At 41.2% G+C, this 27,728-nt stretch overlaps 1 long non-coding RNA gene across 1 annotated transcript; it reads right to left on the bottom strand.

The window, feature by feature from the left end:
- Positions 1-12,508: 12,508 nt before the first annotated feature.
- LOC308475676 lies at positions 12,509-26,148 on the bottom strand. The gene is made up of 3 exons (XR_013985365.1): positions 25,940-26,148; positions 16,431-16,572; positions 12,509-13,040 (listed from the first exon to the last, which is right to left on the bottom strand). It is a non-coding gene; the product is annotated as an uncharacterized lncRNA (long non-coding RNA).
- Positions 26,149-27,728: the final 1,580 nt, after the last annotated feature.

Raw genomic sequence — 27,728 nt, 5'->3', positions numbered from 1 at the left:
AAAGAAAGTACTTTTTACACAGCATACCCTCCAACATTTCCCCAATGAAAATAGGTATGTCCTAAGGAAAAGCAGGATGTTCTGGCATCAGATCAGAAACCAGGGGGATTCTTTAAATCTGGGGTCATCCCTGAAAAACAGAGACACTTGGAGGGTGACACAGCACCTAGTTAAACTATGGAACTCACTCCCACTGGAGGTAGTGATGGTCACCAGCTTAGATGACTTTAAAAGAGGAGCAGACAAATGAATGGAGAAGGTGTCAAGAAAGGCATGAGACTCTGCCTCCATGGTTGAAGGCAGTAGAGCTTCTGAACACTAGCTGCTGGAAATTCTTCATATGTCCCTATGTTCAGTGCCCAAAGTGAGGAGGAATGGGGTAGGGTGCCATCCCACATCTTTGCAGGCAGCTCTATAAATATCCAACTTCTTTTCAGAAGGCCAGAACTGATTCTGGCCCAAGTCTCCCATCCCCGCCCCCCAGTTAGATATGGGAGGTGCCCTTTATAGTCAATTTTCTCCTTGCAGGCCTCTTTTACACCTGTGCTTTGGAAGGACTTACCTCAGATTGCAAGAGATGTATTCTAGAAAGACTGAGTTGTTTACCTATGTGAAAGTTTGTATTGGCCTTTTTTGGAGGGGAAGGCGACAACTTTTTGCTGTATGTAAAACCAATTCCAGTCATTTTAACAAGTCTGGAAGGGAATAACATGAAGAGGAATTTAAAGCAGAAAATGTACAAACCTAGTACATACCTCTTCCTTAAGCTCCCTTGGAAGACTTGTTGTGTGTGGTTGCAGAGGAAAGAAATGTCTTTCCTCCAACTAGTGTAACTCTTCTGGGAGAATTCAAAACCCTTTTCTGTGCTAAGAAATGAACAATGGTGATGTCATCACCAAAGATGATATCCTAATCTAACAAAACTGAAAAGAAATGCACCAGGAATGCCAAGGATCAAGATGAAAAAATGAGGGTGTATTTCAAATCCTGTGGCCTTGGAGCAGAGGTTGAGTTTGGCAAAGAGGAGGTCGGCTCCTGGAGAACTCTTAAAAGGAGTTGTCAGAGGAATGGACCGAATCAATAAATCCCCTCAAGAGGGAAACAAAAGAAACGTCTATTAAACTGGGTAACGTTAACAAAACAGTGGATACAGCTCTATAATGGGGGACGAGACACTGTGTCGGGATCAAGGTCTGCAGGAAAATTACACTAGAGCTCCAGTTCTGCATGTTAGACTAGGAGGATAGAAACTGTCTCTGAATTCTGAGGATCCCAAGGTGTGTGTGTTCCTGAATCTTCAGGGAGCCAGGACTTACCCTGCCTTCCTGGTGAAGTGGCTTAAGGATATGTTCCTGGAAGAGACACACTGAGCACTTGCACCAGACCCTCCACAAGGCCCACGTCACAGGGGAAAATATTCTCTAGATAGCCTGTAAAAGAAGCAGCTATGCAAAGAGCAAGAGCATCACTGAATGAGGGAAAGTCTATTCCCGTTTTTCAGCACCACACTTACAGCAACCACACACCCAGAAGCATGCAAGCCCTTGACAAGCCTGGATTCACAACTGGTAGGGAGAATACAGCTACAGATGAATCCAGCATCAATGGAGGGAGAAATCAACCTGATGACCTGTGTGATTAGAGACAGTCTCTCCATCTTCAGCACGGGGAGAACTCAGTTGAAAAGCACAGTGAAATGTTCAGTACTTGAATATAATGGCTCTGCAACATTATGGGTTGAAATTACATATATCCAGGGTTAAGACAGCTACTGTTCATCCTAGCTCTGTCTTGAGTCTAGGCTGCAAGTGGAGCTGTCCTCTGCATACAGTAAAAAAAAAAATAGTGGTAAGGAAAGCAAGAAGTTATATGTTATAGGGGAGCAGGCATGCCAGGTTCTGCCCCACATTGTGGGTGCCTGAAATACTCAGGTACTTTATAGCTCTTGGTTCATCTTGTCATGAATTCTGCTCAATATTGAACCAGAGCAGACTCCAATGTATAGTTAGCAGAGTAAAAACATAAACACGTTGCAGGATTTCCAAAAAATAGAGGCAATTAGATTCATCTAGACTAGGACTTGCCAATCAGAAGGTCGGCGGTTCGAATCCCCGCAACGGGGTGAGCTCCCGTTGCTCAGTCCCTGCTCCTGCCAACCTAGCAGTTCAAAGTGCAAGAAGATAAATAGGTACCGCTCTGGCGGGAAGGTAAACGGCGTTTCCGTGTGCTGCTCTGGTTCGCCAGAAGCGGCTTAGTCATGCTGGCCACATGACCCGGAAGCTGTACTCCGGCTCCCTCAGCCAATAAAGTGAGATGAGCACCACAACCCCAGAGTCGGTCACGACTGGACCTAATGGTCAGGGGTCCCTTTACCTTTACCTAGCAGAGCTTTAGTACTACTGAAGGCAAATGAGCATATCGGTCACAACTCCAATACATTTTCAGGATTGGCACAGTCCATAAGAAATCCAGTTGCAGCAGAGTTAACTTAAACTTACAGTAGGACTAAAACCTTAACACCTAAACATACTATGTACAGAACACCACACCAGATGAAGAGAGAGACAGAAAGTGAAGCCCAGGCTCCTTCTGGCCTATTATTATAGACAGCATGACCTTGACAGAAAGAGATAACAGAACCTGTTTGAACCACCTGTTCAGTTTCTCTGAAAGAATAACCCAAACACCAGGGACCTTCTGCTTGTTTCCAGGCATAATAGAAGCTTGCTTGTTAGCTAGAAACTTCTAGCTTGTATCACACAGAGAGAAGCTTCCAGAACACTCTTGAATCAAATAGAATAGGAAAGATCTCTACATTTTAGATCAGGAGTCCTCAAACTACAGCCTGTGGGCCAGATCTGGTCTGCCGGGGTCCTGAACCCGGCCCACCCGGCAATTGCAGAACCCGCTGCTGTCTAAGGCGAAAGGAAGTATGGCGTTGCATGCGCAAGTGTGACCTTAAGCCTTATTGCAAGCAATATCAGCAACGTGGGAGCAGTTGCGAAGCATGAAGCAGCGGAGGTGGTGGGAGAGTGCAGAACTGTTAATTGTGTGCCTCGCCGGGCTGTGCAAAGGTGGACCCGGGGGTCTCCGATGACCCGGCTCCAATCGCAAGTATGGCAAAGGCTCGGGAGCCAAAGCAATCAGCCCATGCGGTGGCAACGACCTGCCCCAGCCTGGGGCTACACCCGCTTGCGTTCAGCTGCCCGTGGGAATCCGCTACCACTGCCACCCCTGCCGTGGGCAACTCTAGGAGCAAGGAGCGCCATCCCACCCTGCGGGTGAGGGGGCGGGAGTTTGTGGTGGTGGCAGCAGATTCCCTCCCAGCACCTATCTGTGGGCAGCTGCCCCCCCCCACCTAAATCAAGTAAATCAATCAAAATATTTAACTGAGGTCCTGCCCCCCCCCAACATGAAGCCTGCCCTCCCTTCCATAAATCCTGGCTATGCCCATGTAGCTATCCCTCCCTTGAAAAAACCATTTCCTCCTGTTCAGTCCATCCCTACAGCAATGATGTTCGTGATATAAAATATCATATGTGCAGTGTGCATAGGAATTCGTTCATATTTTTTTCAAACTATAGTCCGACCATCAACAGTGTCTGAGGGACTGTGAACTGGCCCCAAAAAATGCAACTGACACTTCTAAGGTGATAGGAGGCGGATAGTTCATTAAAGGAATAATTTGGGATGTCAGAATCACAAATGGTTCCTTGCATAGCTGAAACAAAGATGATTTCTTTCTTTTTCTTCTTTTTAATATGCAGTCCAGAGTCTGAAAGGTTTTGATGGGAGGATATGAACTGGGTCAGAGGCCCAAAGTTGAAGGACACATGACTGTGAAGGGTTAAGTTTGAGTGATATGCTACTAAAAGGAGAATTTGTTGATGCTTGGAAGGAAGCTAATCCAAAGGTGGGCTTTACATTTTTCTCCAGGATAACTATGTGCCAAGTTCTATTGTCTGGCTTGTAAATACTCATCCCTCATATATTGGTCTATTAAGGGTTCCATACCATGCCCCTGTCAATACAATACTAAAATTACAAAAGGCCTGATAAATTAATTACATGGAGATTAAACCCTATACTGTTACAAAGAATGTCCACAGTGGATAAAATTAAAGAGGAATCCCTAATTACTATTCCCGTCATGACTCAGATGAGCACTCCGAAGCCCTCACATGGGACACAGAGATGGCAGCAGTAAGGAGGGAGCTGGCAAAGTGTTATATGACGAGAAAGATAATGGTGGTTTGTCAGTACCAAATGTTAAAGTGCACTATATTGCTAGTTGTGTTAATTCTTTAACAGAAAGGATAGTAAAATATAATATGAAACAGATAGTTAAGAAACCATTACATAAGGTTCTTTGGTGGACCACAACTAATCAAACTAAGAATAATAAAGCTAAGAATAATTTTCTGGCATCTAATTGTTTACAAAAATAGGATTCTTATAAACTATTAGTAAGTCCAGAAGCCTCTCATCGTCATCTAGCCATAGATGAAATCCAGCAGGACTATGGTTTAAATATTGGGGGTGGGGGAGAGATTCATTCTGTTACAGAACTGATTAAAAATGGAACAATGATTCAATTTTCAGTGGTCAAAGAAGAATTGAGTAATGCTAAGATACATTGGTATGAATATTTACAAGTCCGAAATATAGTATTAAGGGAGAATGTGGTACTGATAGAACTAACAGAATTTGAAAACATACTCATGAAGAAAGATAAACACTAATTATTTCTGATCTATCACCTGTTGTTAAAGTATGATTGTGAACAGGAACAAATGAAAGATTATATGATAAGGTGGACTTGGGAAGAACATAAGCATGGAGGTGTGGGAGAAACTATGGAGAGAAGATCATAAATTTTCTCTGAATAAAAATGTAATAGAGAATTCTCTCAAGGTTATCTCTGAGAGGCTACTGAGGCAAGCAGAATTAGAAATACGCTGCACTAAATCAGAAATGCTTTGCATAAGAACATCCCATAACCTACAAGTCAACTAAAGCAAGGGCTAGGCTTCAAAACCTGCCCCAACTTCTTAAAGCATCTGGGAGTTATGGAACAGAAAAACTTTAAACTTTCAAAACTGCATTTTGGATGTCTACTTAAATCTCAAATAGGACCTACGAAACTGGACCAGATCCATTTGGCATGGCTTGGCACGATAGCAGCAGTAAAAACGTTGATTACTTCCAAATTCTCATTTTTATTTCAGGTGATGACTATGTAATTAAAGATTAAGTTAAAGATTAAAATCCTACAGAAATTGCAAAAAACCCACACCTTTTAAACAGCTATATCCACTGAGCAAACATCAAGGCTTAGAGCAGCCATCAAGAAGTGGTTCAAGGAGGGCTGGACCCAACTAACCTCAAGAGGTATCTTGATGCTCTGTGCTTGAAAAGCACATTGTTATTGATGCAGAATTCACCTCAAGGCCCCTGAGTATGGAATGTGATCCTTTTGAGAGAAGCAAGACACAAATCCTCTTTGACCCATCAAACCAAGGTGCTAGAGGGCCTTCTCGCAACCCATTTGCTCAAGCAAACCTGAGGGTAGGGAATGGCTCCCTGCTCCTGCTCCCTGCTGTTCGTGTTTCTGCACCACTCTTTTATTTTTATTTTTTTAAAGGACACATTGGATTTTGTAGTCTGGGAGCAGAAAGGTTGGTTTGTTTGTTTGTTTGTTTGTTTGTTTGTTTAGAGACTTGCATATAGGGGTTAAACCTATGATGGGGGTTCAGATAAACTGGGGACTGTTCTTCTTAATTAGCTACAACTTCATCAAGTAATAAATTTCACTTCAAATATGACAGGGAAGGGCCAGGCTGTCAGACCTTCCTGGTCCTAAGCATCACATATGCCTAAACAAACCAAAAACACAATCCTCTCAATGGTTTATAATCCTTTATACAAAGAAATGATGGGTAATTTGGAAGCACTGGGAAACTAATATTGGTTGTAAAATTAACCAGGAAGCATGGAAAAAGGTATGGATCAATTTGGGCTAAGATAAGGGAAAATAAAGATTCTTCATAGATGGTCTCTCACACCCCACATACGCCATAAAATTAATCTGCAAATAAGGTCCTAATGCTGGAGTGGGTGTGACCCAGGTGGTGCATTTTATCATATGTGGTGCGGTTCAGTGGTGTCCAAACTTTTTTCAAAGAGGGCCAGATTTGATGAAGTGAAGGGCCGTGAGGGCCAACCAAAGTTGACCTTTTTTTAGGATTTTACCCCAAAGTTGTTGAGCTTTCTTTAAAATTGAGGTTGTGGTTGTTGAGCTTTCTTTAGGATTAAACTTCCACAGGGGGGCTGGATTAAACCAACCAGCGGACCCCAAAACAGACTTGTGACATGCTTTTTTTGCATTTTTAGCATTCAATGGGGGGGGGGGGATAATCACAGAACAAACTGTTCCCTATAACCCTCAGCTGGCATTACAATATGTTCTAATTACTGAGTCCTTCTCCTTCAGTTAATGTTTTATTCAATAAATAAGGAACATAAATGGAATCCTCCAAAAACTCATAAAAATCTTGGGGGGCGGGGGAGATCCCTTGGGATAAGACGAGGCAGGGCAATCACTTTGAGTAGTGGGGATTTTATTCTTCTTTCTGTTTTGCTGGTACATTGAAGTTTACTTTGTATCCTCTGTTCCTTGTTTTCAAAGCTTAAATAAAACTGTTGTTGTTGTTGTTGTTGTTGTTGCCAGCCTTTCCAGAAGTAAATCAATGGCAAATTGTTTACATGAATGCAATTTGGGTAGATTTACATTTCAGTAACCTACAAACCAATTCAGAATTGCTTAAGCAAACAGCACTCTGCTGTTTCACTGTGTTTGAGCTTTTTCCATTTAATAAATATCACTTAGGAGAAAAATGCCATTCATGGATTATCATGTGAGTGACAAAGACATTAAACTGACAAGATCTGCTTGGGAGGCCCACAGTGAAATTGCATAACTCTTTTTGTTGTTGTTAGCTTTCTCACTCATAATTTTATGAAGCTTAGAGTAATTAACACAGTTCATGGGGTTTAGTTTGTTGTTTCTCTGTAAGAATGCAAATCTGAGACTGATATGTATCTCTACAGAAGACAGCACCAACTGTTCACTGAGTCTTAACTTGCACATTGCCTCCCTATTCTACAAAGAGGTGACAGACAAAGGGAATCTCTGATTTTATTAGGAGCTAAGCATATGCTTTGTAACCGTTTCATACAGTAAAACCTGATTTATAATTAAATTAACAAAAAGTAAAAAGTAAATTATAGAGCATACCAAACCCTAATCTGTGCTGCTAAGTGTGTGTGCGTGCATTTGGATGTGGTGGAGAACATATTGATGGTAGAAAAAAGTAAGTTGGTGAAGCCCCACTTCTCTCATTGAAGCTTTGGATATGAACAGTTCACAGAATCATAGAATTGTAGAGCTGAAAGGGTCTCAGAGGGTCATCTGGTCCAACCCCCTGCAATGCAGGAATCTCAACCAGATCTTCCATGACAGATGGCCATCCAACGTCTGCTTAAAAACCTCCAAGGAAGGAGAGTCCACCACCTTCCAAGGAAGTCTGTTCCACTGTTGAACAGCTCTTCCTGACAAAAAGTTTTTCCTGATGTTTAGTTAGAATCTCATCTCTTGTAACTTGAAGCCATTGGTTCAGGCCCTACCCTCCAGAGCAGGAGAAAACAAGCTTGCTCCAACTTCCATGTGACAGTCCTTTAGATATTTGAAACAGGCTATCATAACTCCTCTCAGTCTCCCATCATCCAGGCTAAACATACCCAACTCCCTTAACTGTTCCTCATAAGGCTTGTTTCCCAGACCCTTGATCATCTTGGTCACCCTCAGCTGCACACTTTCCTGCTTGTCAGAATCCTTCATAACTTGTGCATGCAGTGATACACTGAATATAAACTGGTTTTCAGGGAGTGAGCCTGAACCTGCTGCCGGTTGACTAACCTGTTGTGATGTCGCTGAAACTCAGAGGAGATGTGCAGGACTGGAACAAAGCTGTTGGGCAGATGACCTTTGTGATGCCTTCCAACTCTACAATTCTGTTATTCTGTGATTCTGTGAAAGGAAACTGTGGGGCTGAATGTCATTTTATGCTAGGGACCTGAGGGAAAATGGATAGAGAAGTTAGGGTTCAAAGATGGTTGGAGCATTCAGGGTCTTTAGAGGAAAGGGGTCTGGGGGCGAACAGGGTAAAAATCGTCATTGTCCCCCCTCAACACTGGGGCCCTGTTTCATACTATAGTTGTGTATAAAATTAATGTGGAGGAAAGGAATAGGATTGTGTCAGCAAATGTCTTCTTTAAACTCCGTATGTTCATTTGAAGGTATGCAAAGATTGAACCTTGGTTGTGCATGTGAGGGAGAATCTCTGTGCCACAGAGTCCATGGGAGTTCGAGCTCTGCTTTTTTAACCCAGTGTTATCTGAACAACCATTATGGTGTCATATAATGTGTCTGTGGGAAATTAAGAGCAGGGCCCGGACCCAGGAGAAGATGTGAGCTCTTGGGGAGTCAGTTGTGAAATACTAAGGAGGGCTGGATTTTATATGAATATTCTACAATAGAAAATTCTCTCCCATCACACTTTATATAACAATTGATTTTTCCTCTTTTCCTGATCTTTATTTGCTGTTTACTTTTTACTCTTAATCATTAATATTTAACTTTTAACTTTGATGGTTGATATTACTTCTGTAATAGACGCAGGACACGGGTGGCGCTGTGGGTAAAACCTCAGCGCCTAGGGCTTGCCGATCGCATGGTCGGCGGTTCAAATCCCCGCGGTGGGGTGAGCTCCCGTCTTTCGGTCCCAGCTCCTGCCCACCTAGCAGTTCGAAAGCACCCTTAAGTGCAAGTAGATAAATAGGTACCGCTTTATAGCGGGAAGGTAAACGGCGTCTCCGTGTGCTGCGCTGGTGCCGGCTCGCCAGAGCAGCTTCGTCACGCTGGCCACGTGACCCGGAAGTGTCTCCGAACAGCGCTGGCTCCCGGCCTCTTAAGTGAGATGGGCACACAACCCTAGAGTCGGACACGACTGGCCCGTATGGGCAGGGGTACCTTTACCTTTACCTATTACTTCTGTCTTTTATTTGGTTTTAGTTTTATTTTACTGTTTTTCTTATGTATTTTCATTCTTTTGTAAAACACTCTGAGGGTCTTGGGCTGGAGAGCAGCATAAACAGTAACAGTGACATAAGAGGAAGAACATAACAGCCCAGTGCTAGGGGTGATTAACTTATAAAGTGCCTGCAGGTTTTCCTTTTTTACAGATGTGTAGATGTGAAATTAAAATTTGCATCCTAGTCGAAAACACACTACAAAGCAGCATACAGATTACAAAATTAAATAACCACCAAAAGAAATTCAAAACACAATAAAAATCTTTTAAAATACCCAAACCTAAAAAAGAAAAACAAAAGGCCAGCATAAGGACATTTTGCAGTTTACATTCTAGATGAGCTTCTATTATTGTGGTTTTGAATAATTCCCAAGCATTCTGGAGAGATCTGACCCTCTTGACTTTGCATTTCAACTTCCTTTTTACCAGTCCCCTCATTATTGTGAAGCTTCCTCTTTTGAAGTCAAATGTGACTATGTTGGCAATTTCTTGGCAATTGCCCACTTACATATTTATGTTGAATTTGATAACACTATAATCAATGTAAGTGTTGTTCAACTGTTGGGGAACATCTCACAGCAGGCCCAGATGGCATCCATAGGAGAACTCAAATGGGAAATTGCTGATCTGCTCAGATTTCACACCTGAGAACTGGAAAGTGGCAACTGTAACACTAATATAATGTAATGTAATGTAATGTAATGTAATAATATAATATAATATAATATAATATAATATAATATAATAATTCCATGGAACATCCAGGAAATTACACAGCAGTTACCTTAATGTCTGTTCCTGGGAAACTGGCGGAAACCAAAGATGGGATTATCAAACATATGGAAGAACAAGACCTGCTGAAATAGAGCCAGCATGGCTTTGGCTCATTATCCTTTTACAGTTTCAACAAGCTTATGGGTGATCTAGTTAAAGCTATGTACTTGGATTTTCAAAAAGCATTTGGTAAAGTCCCTCACCAAAGATTCCTGAATAAGTGTAATCATGGATAAGAGTGGGTAAGTGTAGATCCATAACTGTTTGGGTTAGAGGATCTGCTTTGTTTATCTTTCTGGTGGCAGGCTAAGACTTTCCTACTGAGGCAGGATTTGAAAACCAGGTACAGTTTTTGTTGGCAACGGGGCTGCTCTCAGGGTATTTGGTATTTTAATGCTGACTCTACATTTATTGTATTTAAACTATTGTATTTAAATGGTTTTGTCAGGGAACTGCCATCAGTTCAGAGGCGAGAGGTGGAAGGGCAGTTGTGTTATAGGGAACCTCCGAAAATCTTGCGAAGCAGTTCCTCCTCCGGCGAGGAGGGAAGCCCCACCTCCAGTGGAAAGGAGGTGCAGGGACCAGGGGATGCTAGGGAGAACCTTGACACTGAGCCTGAGCAAACCAGAGAGGAGGGAAGTACCCCTTTGCCAGCGCCCATTCTGCGCAGTAGGTTTCGGCGCAGGGAGGGGAGGAGAAGGTTGGGAGTCAAGTGACTGTTATGCTGGGGGAGGTAGAAGGACCGACCACTCCCAGATTCTGCTAGTGATTGAGCCAGACATGAACTTACGACGCTCTTCACTGTAAATAGTTTGCACTAAGAAGAAAGCCTGGAAAAGACAGGTCGGAGTCTTGACTGTTTGCTCTCGAGCAACCACACCAGCACCTGACAGGTTTGGTTTTATTACTTTGTGTTTTATAATGATGTTCTCAAGATGCTGCAAGCTGCCTAGAATCCAAACTTGGGAGAAAGACAGGGTATTTATGCATATAATAATAATAATAATAATAATAATAATAATAATAATATTGGTGGTAGTAGCAGTGGTTGTACTATATCTCAGGTTTTGCACATTTGCTGATTCACTGCTGAAGGTGTAAGCTTCTCCTGTCAAAGTTGCATTTAAGGGGATTCTTCCATGATGTTTCATTCACACATGCAAGCACTAGTCAACAGGTGATTGACATGCGTCTTTGAACAAAGCTCTAATTCTTAATGTGCAATGCAAACATTGTGTTGCTTCTTGTGTATTGACCCCATGTACACCAAACTGGATAAAGCCATCCACTGAACTATGAGGATGATAATTCCTTGGAACTGCACTTTCATTTAGAATTATTTGTTCTGTCAATATCTGCAATTAAAAGATATCTCAGTTCTTCCTGGCCTTCCAAAATCTGCTCCTGAAGTGGCAGGCTGATAAATTTTCGTTTGCTCCATGCTTTCTGCTGCCTGTTGCCCCACTGAAAGGATGCTGCAAGTAAGCAGCATCTTAGATTTCTGAACCCTTTTAACTTGATGTCCTACTTCATCAGAACAAAAGTGTGTCTTCCTTTCTGGTTATATAAAGGAAGAATGCCAAAGCAGGTGCCTGGGTGGCTTGGGGGGGCTGCACAAAAAAGATGCTTTCCCCATTATTATAAATATTTGAGTGGTAGCCTTTTCCCACCAGATCTTTCCCACCCAGTCTGCATTTCCTTTGTTTCAAAGGTTGTTTGTTGAAATGTATTGCATTTGTTTTATTAAAGTGATGTTTGCACTGAGCAAATAATCTTTCTGATAAACATATCTGTGGCTCAGTTATACTTATGGGTAGCAATAGCATATCTCCTAATAAGAGTTGAGAGATTACATTGTCTCAGAAAATGCTGACATTGATTATGGTTATCATTTATTACTACAACTGTGACTACTATTGTCCACAACACAACACTTTATTATGGTTGTAGACCAGCATAAAGGAGGGAGGGGTACAATCTTTTAAAATCATTTAAAATCTAAAAACAACAACACTAAAAGGAGTTAAAACAGAATATATATATATATATATATATATATATCTCCATAAGAATCCAAAAGAAGCTAATAAAGCCTAAAAGAAGGGTTAGGAACATTAGACAAGAGTGAAAGCCTACTGTTATCCATTAACCTAAAGATTCTGGTTAGGTGAAATATAATATAGAGTTGTGTGTTAAACACGGCTGATCCACTTTTATAAGGGGGGAAAAACTGAGAAGTTCAATGGATAGAAATTGTTCCCAAATAAAGGCTTAGACTGTGTGAAGCTGCTATTTCTGTCACCCCTCCCTCCTAGCCCCTGCTCTTGCTTTTTCCTGGGTTAGTCAGTGAATGGGATGTTGCTGCAACACTTCCTAGCTAAATGAGGCTCTGTGGTCATATTGCTGAAAGTAATTAGGGCAATGCAAATGAATGTGAACATTTCCATATGGAATGCTAAGTCTGTCTGAAAATGGGAAGCATTTTTCTGCCTATTGAAAATACCCTGAAACAATCTAAATAGCTTCAGCTTAGCTATTCTCTAGGTTAATATGTAAAAATGACAGCATCACAAAAAAGTATATTGTGTACATGTAACTTTACTGATGTTTAATATGTGGGGACGGCTAAGATACACTGTGCGTGCCTCTTATTCTTGTAAGCAGCATGCACCCTTAATAAAGTATATTCTGGTCTGTTGCCCGTGAATGTAGCAGGAGGATTTCAAAGCAGGCTCTTGGGCTGGGGAGCAATGCGGCCTTGTCTTTTTGTATGATCTGAGGTGTGATGCCAGCATGAGATGTCCACACACAAATAAGATTCTCATTCTTCTTTGACAGTCTTTGGTTATCGTGTGCCAAACCTGAGACAATCCTGCTCAAAATGCTTGCAAATCTATGTTGGATAAAAGGAGCAGGGGAGTCTTTCCTCTGATGGCTAATTAAAAATGGAAGTCAGGGAAGAGCCAGCTGGGCCAGGGAGTTGATCAATGTCTCTTTACCAGACACAGCAGCCTTGGGGTGTGGTGAGATCACTTCTGAAGAAATCCTCTTTGGACCCAAAACAACATTCATTCAGTCATTCATTTATCTTGCCATGAGGTATCCCAATGCAATCTGCAAAGTGAAATAAAGTAACACATAAAAAACAATTGCTTATATATAAACAAAGTTAAAAAAGTCAAAACAGTCTAAAACAAGAACATCCAAGTACAGTGGTACCTCGGGTTAAGTACTTAATTCGTTCCGGAGGTCCGTACTTAACCTGAAACTGTTCTGAACCTGAAGCACCACTTTAGCTAATGGGGCCTCCTGCTGATGCCGCGCCGCCGGAGCACGATTTCTGTTCTCATCCTGAAGCAAAGTTCTTAACCTGAAGCACTCTTTCTGGGTTAGCGGAGTCTGTAACCTGAAGCGTCTGTAACCTGAGGTACCACTGTACATAAAATCAATTCAAATCCATGGCAGATACCAACTGGGATAATTTTTTTAAGAAGGCTTTTAGAAAGAGAAACATTTTTCACCTACACCAGAAAGACAGTCAAGAAGGTGCCTGTCTGGTATGCAATGGCAGCCAGTGCCAAAAGGTGAGGTGTCACCAGACTAAAGGCCCAATTCTGACATTGTGTGCGACAGAGCTCCTGATAACACAGTATCCGCAGGGTGCCCTCTCCTACAGAGCACAGTGATCAGCTGGGGATGTAGAAGATGAGGCAGCCTGTGAAATTATTTCAGCAGCAGCTTAATATTATGGCAACATTGCACCCCAGTGAGCAGTTGAGCTGCCACATTTTGCACGAGTTGCAGCTTCTGACTCGGCTCAGAGGTGGTTCTATGGTAGGACGACTGGTGGGGTTGCACTAGATGCCGCCCTGCAGGGAACACGAAAGCAATGTTGTAGAATGGAGCACAGGAGGTGGGGGTGAGGGAACCAAATGTTAGTGTTGCACAGGGTGCTGCTGAAATTTGAGAGCCCAAAGTCAGTCTCAAGGGCAGCTCCATGTAGACCACATTGCATTAATCCAATCTGGAGCTTACAAGTAGGTGAATGACAGTGGTCAACCTTTTCTACTCTAGAAATAGCTGTAGCTATTTTACCATCCAATGCACGTAAAAGGCACTCCTAGCCACTGAGATCACCTAGACCTCCAGCAACAGAGTTTCTTTGTTTCTTTGTTTGTTTTCTACATTGCCATTCATAGGGATCACAGGGCAGTTTACAAGATAAAAGCACATATACAATATAACATAGTAACAAACAAAAACAATACCTCCAGTTAAAAATGTGATAGATTGTTTAAGGCCAGAATCACCCCTGGACTTTGGAAGTCTTCAAACTATTGCTGTAAGTTCATGGCACAGCTCTTCAGCAATAATATCTTTGTTTCTGTTGCACACCAGTGGTTTCTCCAAATTCTTTCAGGCCTTAAGTACATCTTCAACAGATTTTATGTTAATACTGTATATACCGTATAGGAAGCCAAATAGGAAATTATATTGTAGCTGTTGGAATGTCTCTCTTCAGCAGATTGTATGGTCCTATCTAAGACAGTATAGTTTGAATACTTTAATTTCTGCTTTGGATCTTGTGGTATTTTTTCTTGGGCCTCATACTCAAACTGCCATTTCTTTCTCCCTTTTCTAACTTGTTATGTCTCAAAGTTTGGTAGTATTTCTAGCTCCTTTACAACCCCAGTAGCATCTATCAAAACTTGTTGAAAACACTCATCACACCTTCAACCCACAAAGTAATTCTTGGCCACTTGCAATTGACTTGTACCTAAATTTAAATCACCTTCCTTGTTTTGTAATAGCTTGCTTGTAAGCTTGACTTCCAAAAGGATGTTGTGCCATGTTACAAAAGATACCACAAACTAACATCAGCAATTCGGGAAGTATTTCCATATAAAGCTTTTAGACTTGTGTCATTAAAGAACTCTGTTAAAGCATCATATCTACTACCAAGATGATATCTCAGTGGTTTCAAAAGTGCTCCTCTCCGAAGTCAGTATTGCACCCCTTTGAAGACTGCACCCTAAGTAGCTGCCTCGTTGGCCTAATGATAGCCCCAGCACTGCTGACAAGCCAAATAAATGTCTCCACCATACCTTATCCTTTATTTCTCCTAAAGAGGCAATGGTATATGGCTTAGAATATTTGTAGCAAGAGCTACTGATCAGGGAGCTATTACAGTGGTGCCTCGCAAGACGAAATTAATTCGTTCTGCGAGTTTTGTCGTCTTGCGATTTTTTTCGTCTTGCGAAGCACGGTGTCGGGAAAGTTTTGGAAAAGCTTCAAAAATCACCAAAGTCTTTAAAAACCTCAAAAAAAGGCTACCACACCGCTTTCTATGAGTTGCTCCTCGAAGTCAAGTCGCAACTGTATTAACGGTGTTAAGAAAAAGGAAACAAACTTGCAAGACGTTTCCGTCTTGCGAAGCAAGCCCATAGGGAAAATCGTCTTGCGAAGCAGCTCAAAAAACAAAAAACCCTTTCGTCTAGCGAGTTTTTTGTCTTGCGAGGCATTCGTCTTGCGAGGTACCACTGTACACAGGATTTCATATGTGTGCTGTCAATATGGCACATGCCACCTCTACGTTATGTGCTTAACATAGTTGTTAATGCAGGGATGTTTTATTTTGAGTATTATGTGCTTTTCAAAGCATGGCTTTTATTATATCAAGAAAAGTCCTGGTTTAACTACAGTGGTGGTGACATCACGCTTACACAGTTTCCCAGATGTTTTAATTGCTGAAAGCATAAAGGCTCATTCAGTCATGCATGTTAATTGCTCATTATCTGTGACAACTTGCACATGTGTGAATCAGCCATCCAAGATTAATTATCATGCATAGAACATTTATGCCATCAAAACTCACTCTAACATGCTGTTTTTCAATTCTGATAGTTCACAATTTTGTCTGAAAGTTACCAAATACTGAGTAACCAAGTGATGAAAGATTAGTGAGTGATGAATGATGGGAAATTGGCATGTGTGGATCAGTCCTAAATTAGGTGTGCATCAAGGTTGTGCTGCTGCTGCTGCTGAAAAGGGCAAAATAATATATTTGTATATTCTCATTTACTATATAATTGCATTTTGAATAATATTCTCTTTGTACCGTCAGGATTGAGTTCACTTGTTCTTCTCAGTAACATAATTGTGGTCCTGTTTACTACATATTTTAATCTAGTGCAGAATATACCCCATTAACATGCCTTGCCACAGCACAGAGTTTTAATCTAATGTGAATGCATGATGAATTGTGTCAGATTGGCTCTAGGTATTTCAGTCTTGCTGACAATTTTCTTTGTATTAAACTTACATTTACTTTCTAATTAAAGCTGCACTTGCAACGCCTGCAGCGACGGCAGCTTTAACGTAGGTTTCATCAGGCAGGCAAACTAAGGTAAGTAATCGTTTCTCCAAGCATTTCTGTTTAACTCTAGTTAAAACTTGGCTAGCCTAGCTCATCAGCCTGAAAAGGAGTGGTAATTGCCTGATTACCAATGCCAGGTTTGTCATCACTGACTCTCGGTCCGCTTCTGCCAGGATGTTTCACACAAACAGAGCAAGGTTGTTTCACACGTGGCTTCACATTGATTGCTGTGTCATCTGGTCGCTGTTTCCCAGAAGAGCTCATCTCATGCTGTGATACAGGCAAGGACAGATGATTTAACAATTATTATTTGTGTAGCACACACATATCTATACACACATCCCTATAGGAATGTGGATGCTAGGATTGGAATCCATATTCCAAGAGAATTTAAAACCTTAAAGGAGGTGAGATCTAGTATGTCCTATCTAGGCTGAGCCGGGCAATTGTTCCAGCGTGAACTTTCCACATGAACCCAAGCAAGCATTATTATTGCAGGCTGTGCAGCTAAAGGGGCAGTGGAGGTACAGTTTTCTCACTGCCCCCAATATCATGCAGGCTCTTTTGGCTCTGCCCATGATGTCCTCATGTTAGATAGCGGAGCCAAGGAAGTTTACTTGCATGAAATGCTATATGCCTTGGCTTCTACAGATTGGAGCAGATTGGGGAGCGGGGAATAAATAACAATCCAGATTTATTTCATTGTTCATCACTTGCTTTTTTTTGCAGTGGAGATCCTTGGATTGCAATCATACAACAGTACTTCAGGAAGTATCCTATCATTAGAAGCAAAGACCTTGAAGTCTATATACACATTGTATATAAACATTGGCAAAACACAAAGTATGTGGGGATGGCTGTTACAATGCAGGGAAGAAGATCATCTAGAGAAGATGGCTAACTGACCCCTTATCTCTACCCCCAATCCCCCATGACTCATAGCTAGTATACAGTATGTAGGCTGGCCTTTAGCTGCTGGGCATGTCTGCTTGCTAGTGGCAAGAGGGGAGAGAATTTACATTTGGTTTGTTATTTTTAGCCAAGTCTTCTGTCTGGATGAGGGCAGGAGGAGCAGATGACCTGCAGTTCATTTGTTCTCAAATTATTCCACCTTGGGGGCAGAGGCAGGTGGTAGAGAATCACCCCCCCCCCCAAAAAAGCAACTGTGTTCAGCAAATGCAACCTCCCAGGAGTGCTGATGAACATTTATGGCTTATGGCTGGGTTAGGTTATCTCTGGTTCTGCCTTATTTCTAGCAAGGGAATAAAAATAACTGAAGCCTTGCCACAGGGTTCAATTCTTTTCTGATCTATCCAGAACTCCTTCCCTTCTTGCACCCATGAATAAAGCAAGTTGGTTCCTACCATCATGAAACCACTTTGCTACTGCTGAAAGACCACCAAACCCCAAGAACAACCAATGCTGAGTTGAGTGTGCTCATGAGAAAGCTGGCCAGCCTACAATGAAGTCTGGCAGCAGTGAGAGAAAACAAGCATCAATTTTTGCAAGTTTCTACTCTATAGAAAAATGGGGGGGGGGGGGTTAGCAGATTCTAACAAAACTATTGAGGATGTTTCATAACCCTGCACTTTCTTTGATCCATGTGGATACGTATGGTTTGGGGGTTTTTTTGTTTTTTAAAAATAAATGTTTTATTACATGGCATCGGTCCACCCCCCTCATCTAAGGCTACAGCAGGCAAGCAGGAGTCAGGAGATTGCAAAAGGATGCACAGGCTACACATATATATTGAAAAATTCCTGCATTGAGAATATGGGCATTGTAATGCAGTGCAGTACAATCAAATATAGTTAGAAAAACCCACTGCTACTTCACCACAGCACACCTGATGCACACTGGCATGTCTCCTAATTAGCTCAAAATGTGTCTAAGAAGGACATCTTGCAAAAAGAAGAAGAACTATTTTCTAAGGTAGTTATAGCCACAAAAAGATGACAGTGCCACCTTTCTCTTGCTGAGTAAAATATCCATCATTTAAGTCACCTAAGATATTGAAAGGTTTCTTTTGTGTGTGGTTGATTGGGGGGTATTTTAAAGTGAAGGGTCTCTTTCTATTAGTCTCTCTTTGTTTCATTTAGTTTTCCCCAAAAGATCAAGTGAAACACATATGGAACACAAATAAAAACAGAGGAATGTGCATACTCTAGCCAATTTTTTCTTCCATTGATTTCCGTAAAGGAAGATTTGTCCATATGGAAGTATGTGTACAACATATAGCTGCCAGGTGCCGTACAGAAAGAACAGCCCTAGTTCAGTGGCAGAATATAGGACTTGCACATGAGATTCTAGTCAGGTTTCTTCCATCCCTAGCTTCTTTCCAGCCAAAGACTTCCAAGCAGCAGATCAGAGAAGATTAAGTGATCTGATCCCACATAAAACAAGTTTCATATCTTTAGGAAAGATCCATCTGCCATTTAACTCTGCGTCATTATACTTTCATTGGGAACTCATTGAATTTCTCCATTGATGCACATCCCATCTCATTCACTGCTCATAACTAGAACCATCAAATATTCCTCTTCCTCATAAATAGACAGTCTTGAAGGGAAGTAGAAGTTGAGTTAGGAATGATCAATGAATTCCCTCTCACCAATTATTTTTCAACTTGTGTGATGCAAAGTGTTTTGATTGTTTCCAGTAATGGGTAAAGTGGGTAATGCCAGCCTCTTTCAAGTGTTCTAATGAAAGTTCCTGGAAGGGAAGTGAGAGCACAATCGTAGTGGAAAATTTTGCCCCAGCCTCTATGCATTCATGGGAACAGCCTTCACGAATCAGGTCCCCAGATCTAGCCAGGATGGCCAATGGTCAGGGATGATGGAAGCTGTGCAGTTCAAAACATCTGGAGGTCACCAGGGTGGGAAAGTCTGCATTTGAACATCTGTAGAGAGGCAGCATGGATACTGTTGCTTTGGAACTCCGGAACGATAGGGATTCCGATGAGAGGGAGCGAGAAAGCCTTTCCTACATGCAGGGGGATCTAGTGAAGCCCTTCTGTTAGCACAAGCATTTTCACCTGAACAATGGGACTTCCTCTCCCTCTCCTCATGTGCCCCCAGTCTGTTTTGGGGTCTCCCTCAACCCCCTAGAGCAGATTTGTGGGTGCATTGGAGACATGTAGGAGAGTGAAAGGAGTACCATTGTCCAAGAAGATGTCCTTGAGCAAACAGGACAGCTTTGTTGGGTATAACCCAAAGAATGGGAAGAATTTTTGTATTATTGAAATTGTTCTCTCCCTGCACCACAAGATACCTTGGTGAAAGTGTACGGATGGGATGGTCAGTAATAGAGACAAAACCATCATTCCCTAATATTTATATATCTGCCAGCATTCCACTTTTGCCATTCAAATTATGAATGCAAAATTCTGATTTTCTTAAGTGTCACTGCATATTAACAATCAGAAACTGTCAAAATACTGAATACCATTGTATGTCCTCTGTTATACACTTTCATTTGCTAAATACAATTGCATTTCAATTTTTGATTACTTTCAGGTATCATGCTAGGTACCAATAGCAAATAGTCAAAAATCAAAATTCACAGAAGAGGATTGAGAAGAGTGAAGTCCGTATTTCACTCTGATTAGCTTATAAAAAATGCAGAGTGTCTTTGCTGAATTTTGTTAGATGAATCTATTGCACACAGTGAGTGGTATTCAACTAATTTTTACTCAGAATGGACTCATTGAAATGAATGAGCGCTCCATTAATGAATAAGAATGTATGAGCCTGACTAAGAAAGGTCCATTAATTAGTAGACCTGTTCAGAGCAAAACTTTGTTGACTACCACCCAATAGTCATAACAGTTTATTCTGTTCCAAAAGAAAGAAAGTGATAATTCTGGATGCAGTCACCTGGAAAACAAACATTGGGAGTGTGTACCTTGCTGCCTGCCAAGCTGGAGGCAATCAATCGGCCAATGTGGGCAAGGAAGTACACCAAAGGTTCAATAAACTTCATGGTTTTGCTGTCGGCCTAACACTATAAAACAACTGTGTGGTTGTGCATGAGGGGTGGAGCTGCAAACACTTCCATGATCTGCATTTGGTTTAGTAGTGCACAGACTATGGAGGCTTGCCTATTCCACTGCAACAACCAACGTCTTAATCAGAGGGGTGGGGATGAAATTCCACACTAGGGGGGAAATCATGTTCCCTTCCTTCTTCCAACTGAATGCTGAACCATTAAGAATTGATATTTTGTCCTTTTTGAGTTCAAATTTATTTTGCCTGCTGGGTATGCATCTTAGAGCTGTTGCGGCTAATCATCACTTCTTCGTTTTCCTGTGAGAATGTCATGCTGAACTGCATCAAATACTTTATTAAAATCAAGACATTGTATGTCCACTGCATATCCTTTATACGCTAAGCTTGTTATCTGATCAGAACAAGAAATTAAGTTCGTTCAGCTTGATTTGTTTTTGATGAACTCATGTCGCTTACTTATTTACTGCTAGGCACTAGCCAATGTCTGCTTTATTAATTACTGTAGCCATATATCAAGTACTGAAGTGAAACATAGCACTCCCTAAGTCTTTGTCAAACAATGGAAAGGCAAATATGATTATTATTTTAATGCTAACTAAAAAAAATTACAACCAGAAGCAAATGAATTATCTTTTTATCTAAACTGCAGCTGCTGATAATGTTAAACTTCTGTAATAATAAATTCATTAAGAAAACACACAGAGAGACACACCAAAACAGGCTGTTTCCTGCAATACTACTATAAATTATTATGTGTAATTATGTCCTAGTGAAATTGATTTACAACATATAGTAGTGGATCATCCAAATATTGTGCCTACATATAAAATACTGAGGTACTTAAAAAGCCCTGCTGGAAACAATAGCCAATCTATGGGTTGTATCTTCTCTGGGGGGTCCTCCAACCCCCCAGAACTGATTTTGAGGACATGTGGGGGGCTGGAGAGGAGGGGGAGCTCCATGGCTCACACAGAAGTTTGTTGTGCCATCAAAGCTGCAACACTGGATAAGGCCCCATATCTTCAAGAGAGAGAGGAGGCCTAGATGTTCTGCTACACTGAAACTCCAAAGGGTTGCTATTTCTAAGCACTACAGTCTTCATGGGTGGGGGGTCACACCTCCCTGCTAAAGCTCATGCTTGGCATGTAGAAATTCCTAGGTTCTAGTCATATGATCTCTGGGAAGAGGGCTGGGAAGATCCTCTGCTGCTTGAGATTCAGGAGAGCTGCTACCACCAAAGAACATGTGTACCTATCTATCTGTCAGAAGAGCATGCCAACTTTCTACAAATATGAAAAAAGGTCTGGAAACCAAGCTTTATGAGGTTGAGGGAGTTAGAATCATAGAACGGTAGAGTTGGAAGGGTCCTGAGGGTCATTTAGACCAACCCCCTGCAATGCAGGAATATCAGCTAAAGCAACCATGACAGATAGCCACACAATTCCTGCTTAAAAACCTCTAAGGAAGAAAAGTCCACAACCTCTCATGGGAGTCTGTTTCACTGTTGAACAGAAAATTCTTGCTGATGTTTAGCCGGACGCCCCTTTTCTATAACTTGACTCCATTGGCTCAGGTAATACCCTTTAGAGTAGGAGAAAATTTGGAGGAGAAAACAAGCTTGCTCCATCTTCCAGGTGACAGCCCTTGAGATATCTGAAGATAGCTATCATTACTCCTCTCAGTCTCCTCTTATCCAGGCTAAACGTATCTAACTCCCTCAACCATTCAGCATAAGGCTTGGTTTCCAGACCCTTGATCATCTTGGTTTCCTCCTCTGCAAACTTTCCAGTTTGTTAATCTCCTTCTTAAATTGTGGTGCCCAGAACTGGACACAGGACTCCAGGTGTGGTCTGATCAAGGCAGAAGAGAGCAGGGCTATCACTTCACTTGACTGGGAGACGAGTGTTGCTGCGGCCTAGAGCAGCATTGCCTTTAAAATATGCTAATATACTAGGAACCTTTAGAATTATTTCACAACTAGATGGGCTGGAGGGAGATGGGAATTACGTTATTCACTTTGATTGATTGCTTTGTCAATGCCTGCTGCTTGTTAATCCATATGCAAATCATATTCAATTGCTAATCATTTAATCAATTTTTACCTATTTTGTATCAATTCCCATATATTCAATTTTCTGTTTTCCCTTTTTCTACATGCATTCTCATTTTATTTCATATCATCAACATTTTTCATTCCTATTAAGCTTTGTATATCAATAAACTGAGTAATTCATTTCAGTTACGTTCAGCAGTCTTTGGGGTTTTTTCTCGATGTGTGTGAGATTCACTCCCTGTTCCACTAGGTTGCTACTGGGCAAAACAGAACCTCAGCTGGGATCCAGTGAGTGTTATTGCATGCACCAGGATTTGGCATGGTATATGCTGATGTTGTCTAGATCACCAGATTAACAAGCATGACATGTTGCTGCAGACACCCACAACTTCTGAGTTCTTTCTAGCTCTGCTCGTCTTTTGATACAAGAAGAAGTGCATAGTGGAAGGTAGTCAGATGGCTGCGGGGACAGAAAGTCCCACTTGTGCATTTTTTGTTGCTTGCCTAACAGCTGTCACAGATAGATCCATTGAGAAGAGGACCTGAACCTGAACTCTGGCTAAAAGAGGGAGTGACCCCACATGCTCCTCTGAAGTAAGGAGTGAGCTACTAAGGGTTCCTCAGAGAAATGGAAGTGGGAGAAAAATAGAAGTGATTTCCACTAGCTGCGATACCCTCTTTTAAAAAATTAAAATTAGAGGCAGTCTTATATCCAGAGCAGTTTATTTTTAGTTTTCTTCCCAGGAAGGAGCCCTGTGTCACATTCTGGGCATGCCTCCTAATCAAAACAAGGCAGAGCAGTGACTCATTTAGAAACAACAAATGTCTCATCCCAGGGCAGGCCATTTAGCTGCATCTCTGCATGGGAGTGCTTAATTTGCCCCCAGTTGAGGCTGATTGGCGGGAAGCAGAGCCAGAGCAGCAAATCATGCAGAGATGCATAGAGCAGTCTCGGTTGGGTGTGTACTTTTGGCTCATGGGAACCCTTACATTATTTAATTAATGTATTTCTTGTGGCACACTGGCCGTTCTCTCATGTTAAACTGACATGCTCTGGCAGCGAATATGCTCTAGTTCGTCAAGGTATTTTGTGGTTCCCTATGACGTTTGGCAATGTTAATCTGGTATCTGTTCTTTCATCCTCATGTGATTCCAAGACATTATGGCTCCAGATGTGCAGTTACAAAGTATAATAATTGGTGTCTACTGAACTATTGTTGCTGCAAAGCCACAATTATTTGAGAACACTGAAAGCTCCCACCTACTACCAGAGCTGGCAGATGTTACATGGACCCCTGAGGGGGTCTTTCACGTGTCAAAGTAGGGTTTGGGGGGGTTGTACACCTGTAAACTTAGGAATTTGTTGTTGTTGTTCATCAAAAGGGCTGAACTGTGTCCCCACAGCTCAGATGATTCTGTTTTTCAGCCAAATTTCAGCACAGTGAAACTTGCACATTGTGAATGTAATTGAAAATCAGCATTCTCCAAAGGTTCTCTGAATGGATAAAAATCTATGAAAATTAATCATAAACATGTCTGACTTGCATATTGTGGAGAAACAGAGGTGCATCTCAGCATACTGGTGTCACTTTGCCTTAAAATTCCTTTGATCCCAATGTTAGAATCCTAAGTTACTTAGAGTTTCTACATGTTGGGGATCTTAGAAATTCTGCTTCACAACTAGGTGGACTGGAGGAAGTTAGAAGGCTATATTGATTGCTTCAGTTATTATGACAATTTCAAGCTATGTTATGCTATATATTTTTTGTATTTTTTTTCTATATTTTCCTTATATTTTCCTTTGGTTTCTTCAAAATTCATGTCCTCATTTTCTCCTGTATTATAATATATGTCTTAAATGAAACATTGCTCACCAATTGATTTGTTTCAGTCATAATCTTGAGTTTGTGGTCTTCTATCACTGGTCATACTTTATTCCCTGTCCCACTGGCTTGCTAATGAGCAAATCTGAATCCTGATTACAAGACCCAAATGATTCTTAATCGCGGGGACCATATGTTAAGGCATCAACCTTAGTTTTCAATTTCCTGATTTTATAGTTCTTGAGCCAACACAAGCCTTTACTCTGATCAGGCAGGGTTTTTTATCATTGAATTCCCCTGATTTTTTTAAAGGGAGGAATATCAGGTTCAATTAAACATGAAGGTAGCTGTTTTGTGACTATTAATTTTTGAATATAATTGGTATTCTCAATTATATGTGCACTTCTGCTCACACTTCAAAATCTACACTGCATGGAATCTGTTGCAAAGGTTGTACGCCACAGACTGAAATGCCGTTAAACTAGTAACTTCAGGGCATCTCCTTTTTGATAGAAAGAAAGAAGACTTTAAATTCCATTACTTTCACTTGGCAAGCACAGATAAATCTGGATGAGCTCTTGGAGCCACCTCAGAAAGCTAGGAACCCAGGTCAGTCAAAGTAGGGCTTACTTCTGAGTAACCTGAATATGATTATAGTTTAAAGCAGCTGCAGTTCCACATCATGTCTTCTTATAGTGACACTTTCACTGCTACCTCTACTCACATAGTAAAACCTCCCTGGCTAACTTTAGGATGGGCAAGGATCGAGAGTGTGTGTGGATGGATGCCTATCAGAAGAAACACTGTCCGTGTCCTTGAGCTGCCTCAGCTGAAACTGATCCATAAAACTTGCCTCGATGGGGTTTTGGATGCCACATCAGGATTCTCTGTAATAGTATCAAGATAATAGAGCAGTTAAGTTGTTTTACCCTCAAAGCTCCTTGCAAACAAATCATGACTGGCAACTGATGGATCTAGTTGCTCCATTAACTGAGGCTCATAGACCTCACTGAGTGGAGTTTTGTAAAGGTTGTCCAGTGTGTTTTGACATCTGCCTCAGTTGAGGATGGCAGTGAAAATATACATTCTTAGCTATCCATGCAGACATGCAGTAGGCACAAGTAGAGCATCAACAGGATCACCAGCTCTGTATGGTAGAAAATGCCCCACAGCGTTTAGAAATCCATTGGATTCCATTTATTTTCCTAGACAGACCATTTAGATTGGTCACCCAGTTCTGGAGGGAGGTCTAGGAGCTGTAATTCTAAACTCAGCTGGAAGTGGTTGGACCGTGAAAACAGGCAAATATTTCCCCTGCCCCAATATCCAGACCTTCCTCCTCCGTACATGGGACAATGCCCTGCTTTAAACTGCCCCATGAAGACCATGAGGTCCTAAGCTGACCTATCACAGTGGACTCAGCATGAATGTTGAAAACACCCAGGACTACAGTCTTCTGCTCCTCTAACGCTGCACCTAAGAACCCCTTAGCTGGGTGGTTAGTGGGCAGGACGCCAAAGGCAAGTCAATCCAGCACTAGACCTGTTTTTTAAAATTCCAAATTGGACATGGGGGATGGTCCAGCAATCACTAGTAATTAGCAACAGAAAGATTTGCCTGCGAATATGACCTTGTCATAGTACACATTTATAGTAACAAAATAATAAAAATGTGGAACTTAACAATGCAGAAAAGCACGTTTGCCCCCAAAGAATGCATCATAAACACTTTTAATGAACACATGTCACGCTTACCATATTGATGCTGCATATGTTTCCTAAGCCTCCCTTGTCACCTTGAATAGGGAAAAATCGCTTGGGGTGGAGATCTCTTTTCTGCTTAATGCAGCCAGAGAAAAAAGATGCTGCTTTTGCTCTAAGATGTTGTGGCAGAGACAGATGCTATTTCAGAGAGAAAATAACTCCATGAGTCGTTATTCAAAATAAATCCCCGTTGGCTTCCGTGGAACCTTGTACAAATGATAGACTGTGGGTCTTGATCCACAGAGAGGGGAAGGCATCCATCGGTATGTAATCGGAAGCTATAAAGGTACCAAGAACAGCAAAGTGAATATGAGAGTGAAAAACTTAAGTGGCCTTTGAAGTTACTCCCAAGACATTTCTTTGTGTGATTACTTTATCAATGAAGAATAAAACTTGTATCTATGAGTGTTTATATTACATGATTACCTCTCTGGCTTCCATTGGACAGTTGCTTCTTTTTTTCCACCAAAGGGAAATGCTTTATTACAATTTGATGAAAATTCTGCTGCCAAAAATAGTCATTTTAAAAACTGCAACCCACAAGTAGGCATGTTGGATGCCCTGCTCAGAAAGAGGGAAGTCCCTGTAGTCATTTTGCAACATTATGGCAGTATTTTTCACTGCAAAATGCCCATTTGAGTATTTGTTAATGCTCTAATAAGCATTCCCCACTGGAAGTGGAGCTCTTAAAGCTTACTAAAACATTAATGGAAGGTTCTTATACAGAGGCCCAGAGTTCTGACTTCAGCTCAAGGGACTGTATGCCTTATTTTTGATTTACACTAAATTCAATAAACAGGGAGCCTAAAATGAAATGTTTTTGCTCACATGGGGTTGTTACCAAAACAGCAGCCCAAGTATGTTTTACTCAAAAGTAAGTCCTATTAAGTTCAATGAGGCTTACTGCTCTGGCCTTCTGCATGAGCAATGAAGTAAAAATAATGCCTCTAATACATTCTCTAATATTTACAACAGTGCACACCCTTTTCTGCCCCCCTTCCATTACCAGTTCAGTGATTTTATCTTTTGCTGAATTAGAAATATTTTATATTAGTTTGAATGTTGAAAATCTTCTTCACTTACTAATTCAATATGCTTCACTTTTAGGAAGCAGTTTTTTTAAAAAGGAGAAGTCAATGATAATTAAATGCTTATTTCCGTTTAGCATTTTTACAGATATTATGTGTTTTGTATTTCTAAATAATATGCAAAAGTAGGCAGATTATTCTGATTTTCTGTTCCAACACAGCATGGTAAACTAAGAATTTTGTTAGGTCAAAATTAAATCTGGTTGAAAAGTCTGATATGCCATTTGCCTCTGTTTAGACTCCTGCTCGTCCTCTAAATATCGTATTTGCTTAGAATACCAACTTTACTGTAAAAATGCTAATTTTATTTTATTGTTAAATGAAATACCTGAAGAACTCGGGGAAATACAGCTTTTAACAGATTAAGTTCCAGGGGAGGTGGGGGTAGGCTTTTTAGGTAATCCTATCAAAGAAGAAAAGGCTAAATTGAAGAAGAATGAATGTTCTTTGTTTAGATATCTAAACAAATGAAGGCAAATGAAGGATCTTGTGGGGAGGTTCTTGGTTTGAGGTGAAATGAACTGTTGGGTGAGGAATGTAAATGATACTGTAGAATATCAAATTGCGAGGAGGGGGAATGGCAAAGCAATACTACTTATTTTGTGGAGGGGGCATCAACAGACATAAAGGGGCTACACAGATTCAATCTACAATCTAGAAAGAAGTTTTTTTAAAAAAACGATTCATTGTTT

Source organism: Podarcis pityusensis, assembly GCF_964106645.2.
Source record: "Podarcis pityusensis genome assembly, chromosome: 4".
In the NCBI taxonomy this organism is placed as follows: domain Eukaryota; kingdom Metazoa; phylum Chordata; class Lepidosauria; order Squamata; family Lacertidae; genus Podarcis; species Podarcis pityusensis.
This window is presented reverse-complemented; position numbering and strand designations above follow the sequence as displayed.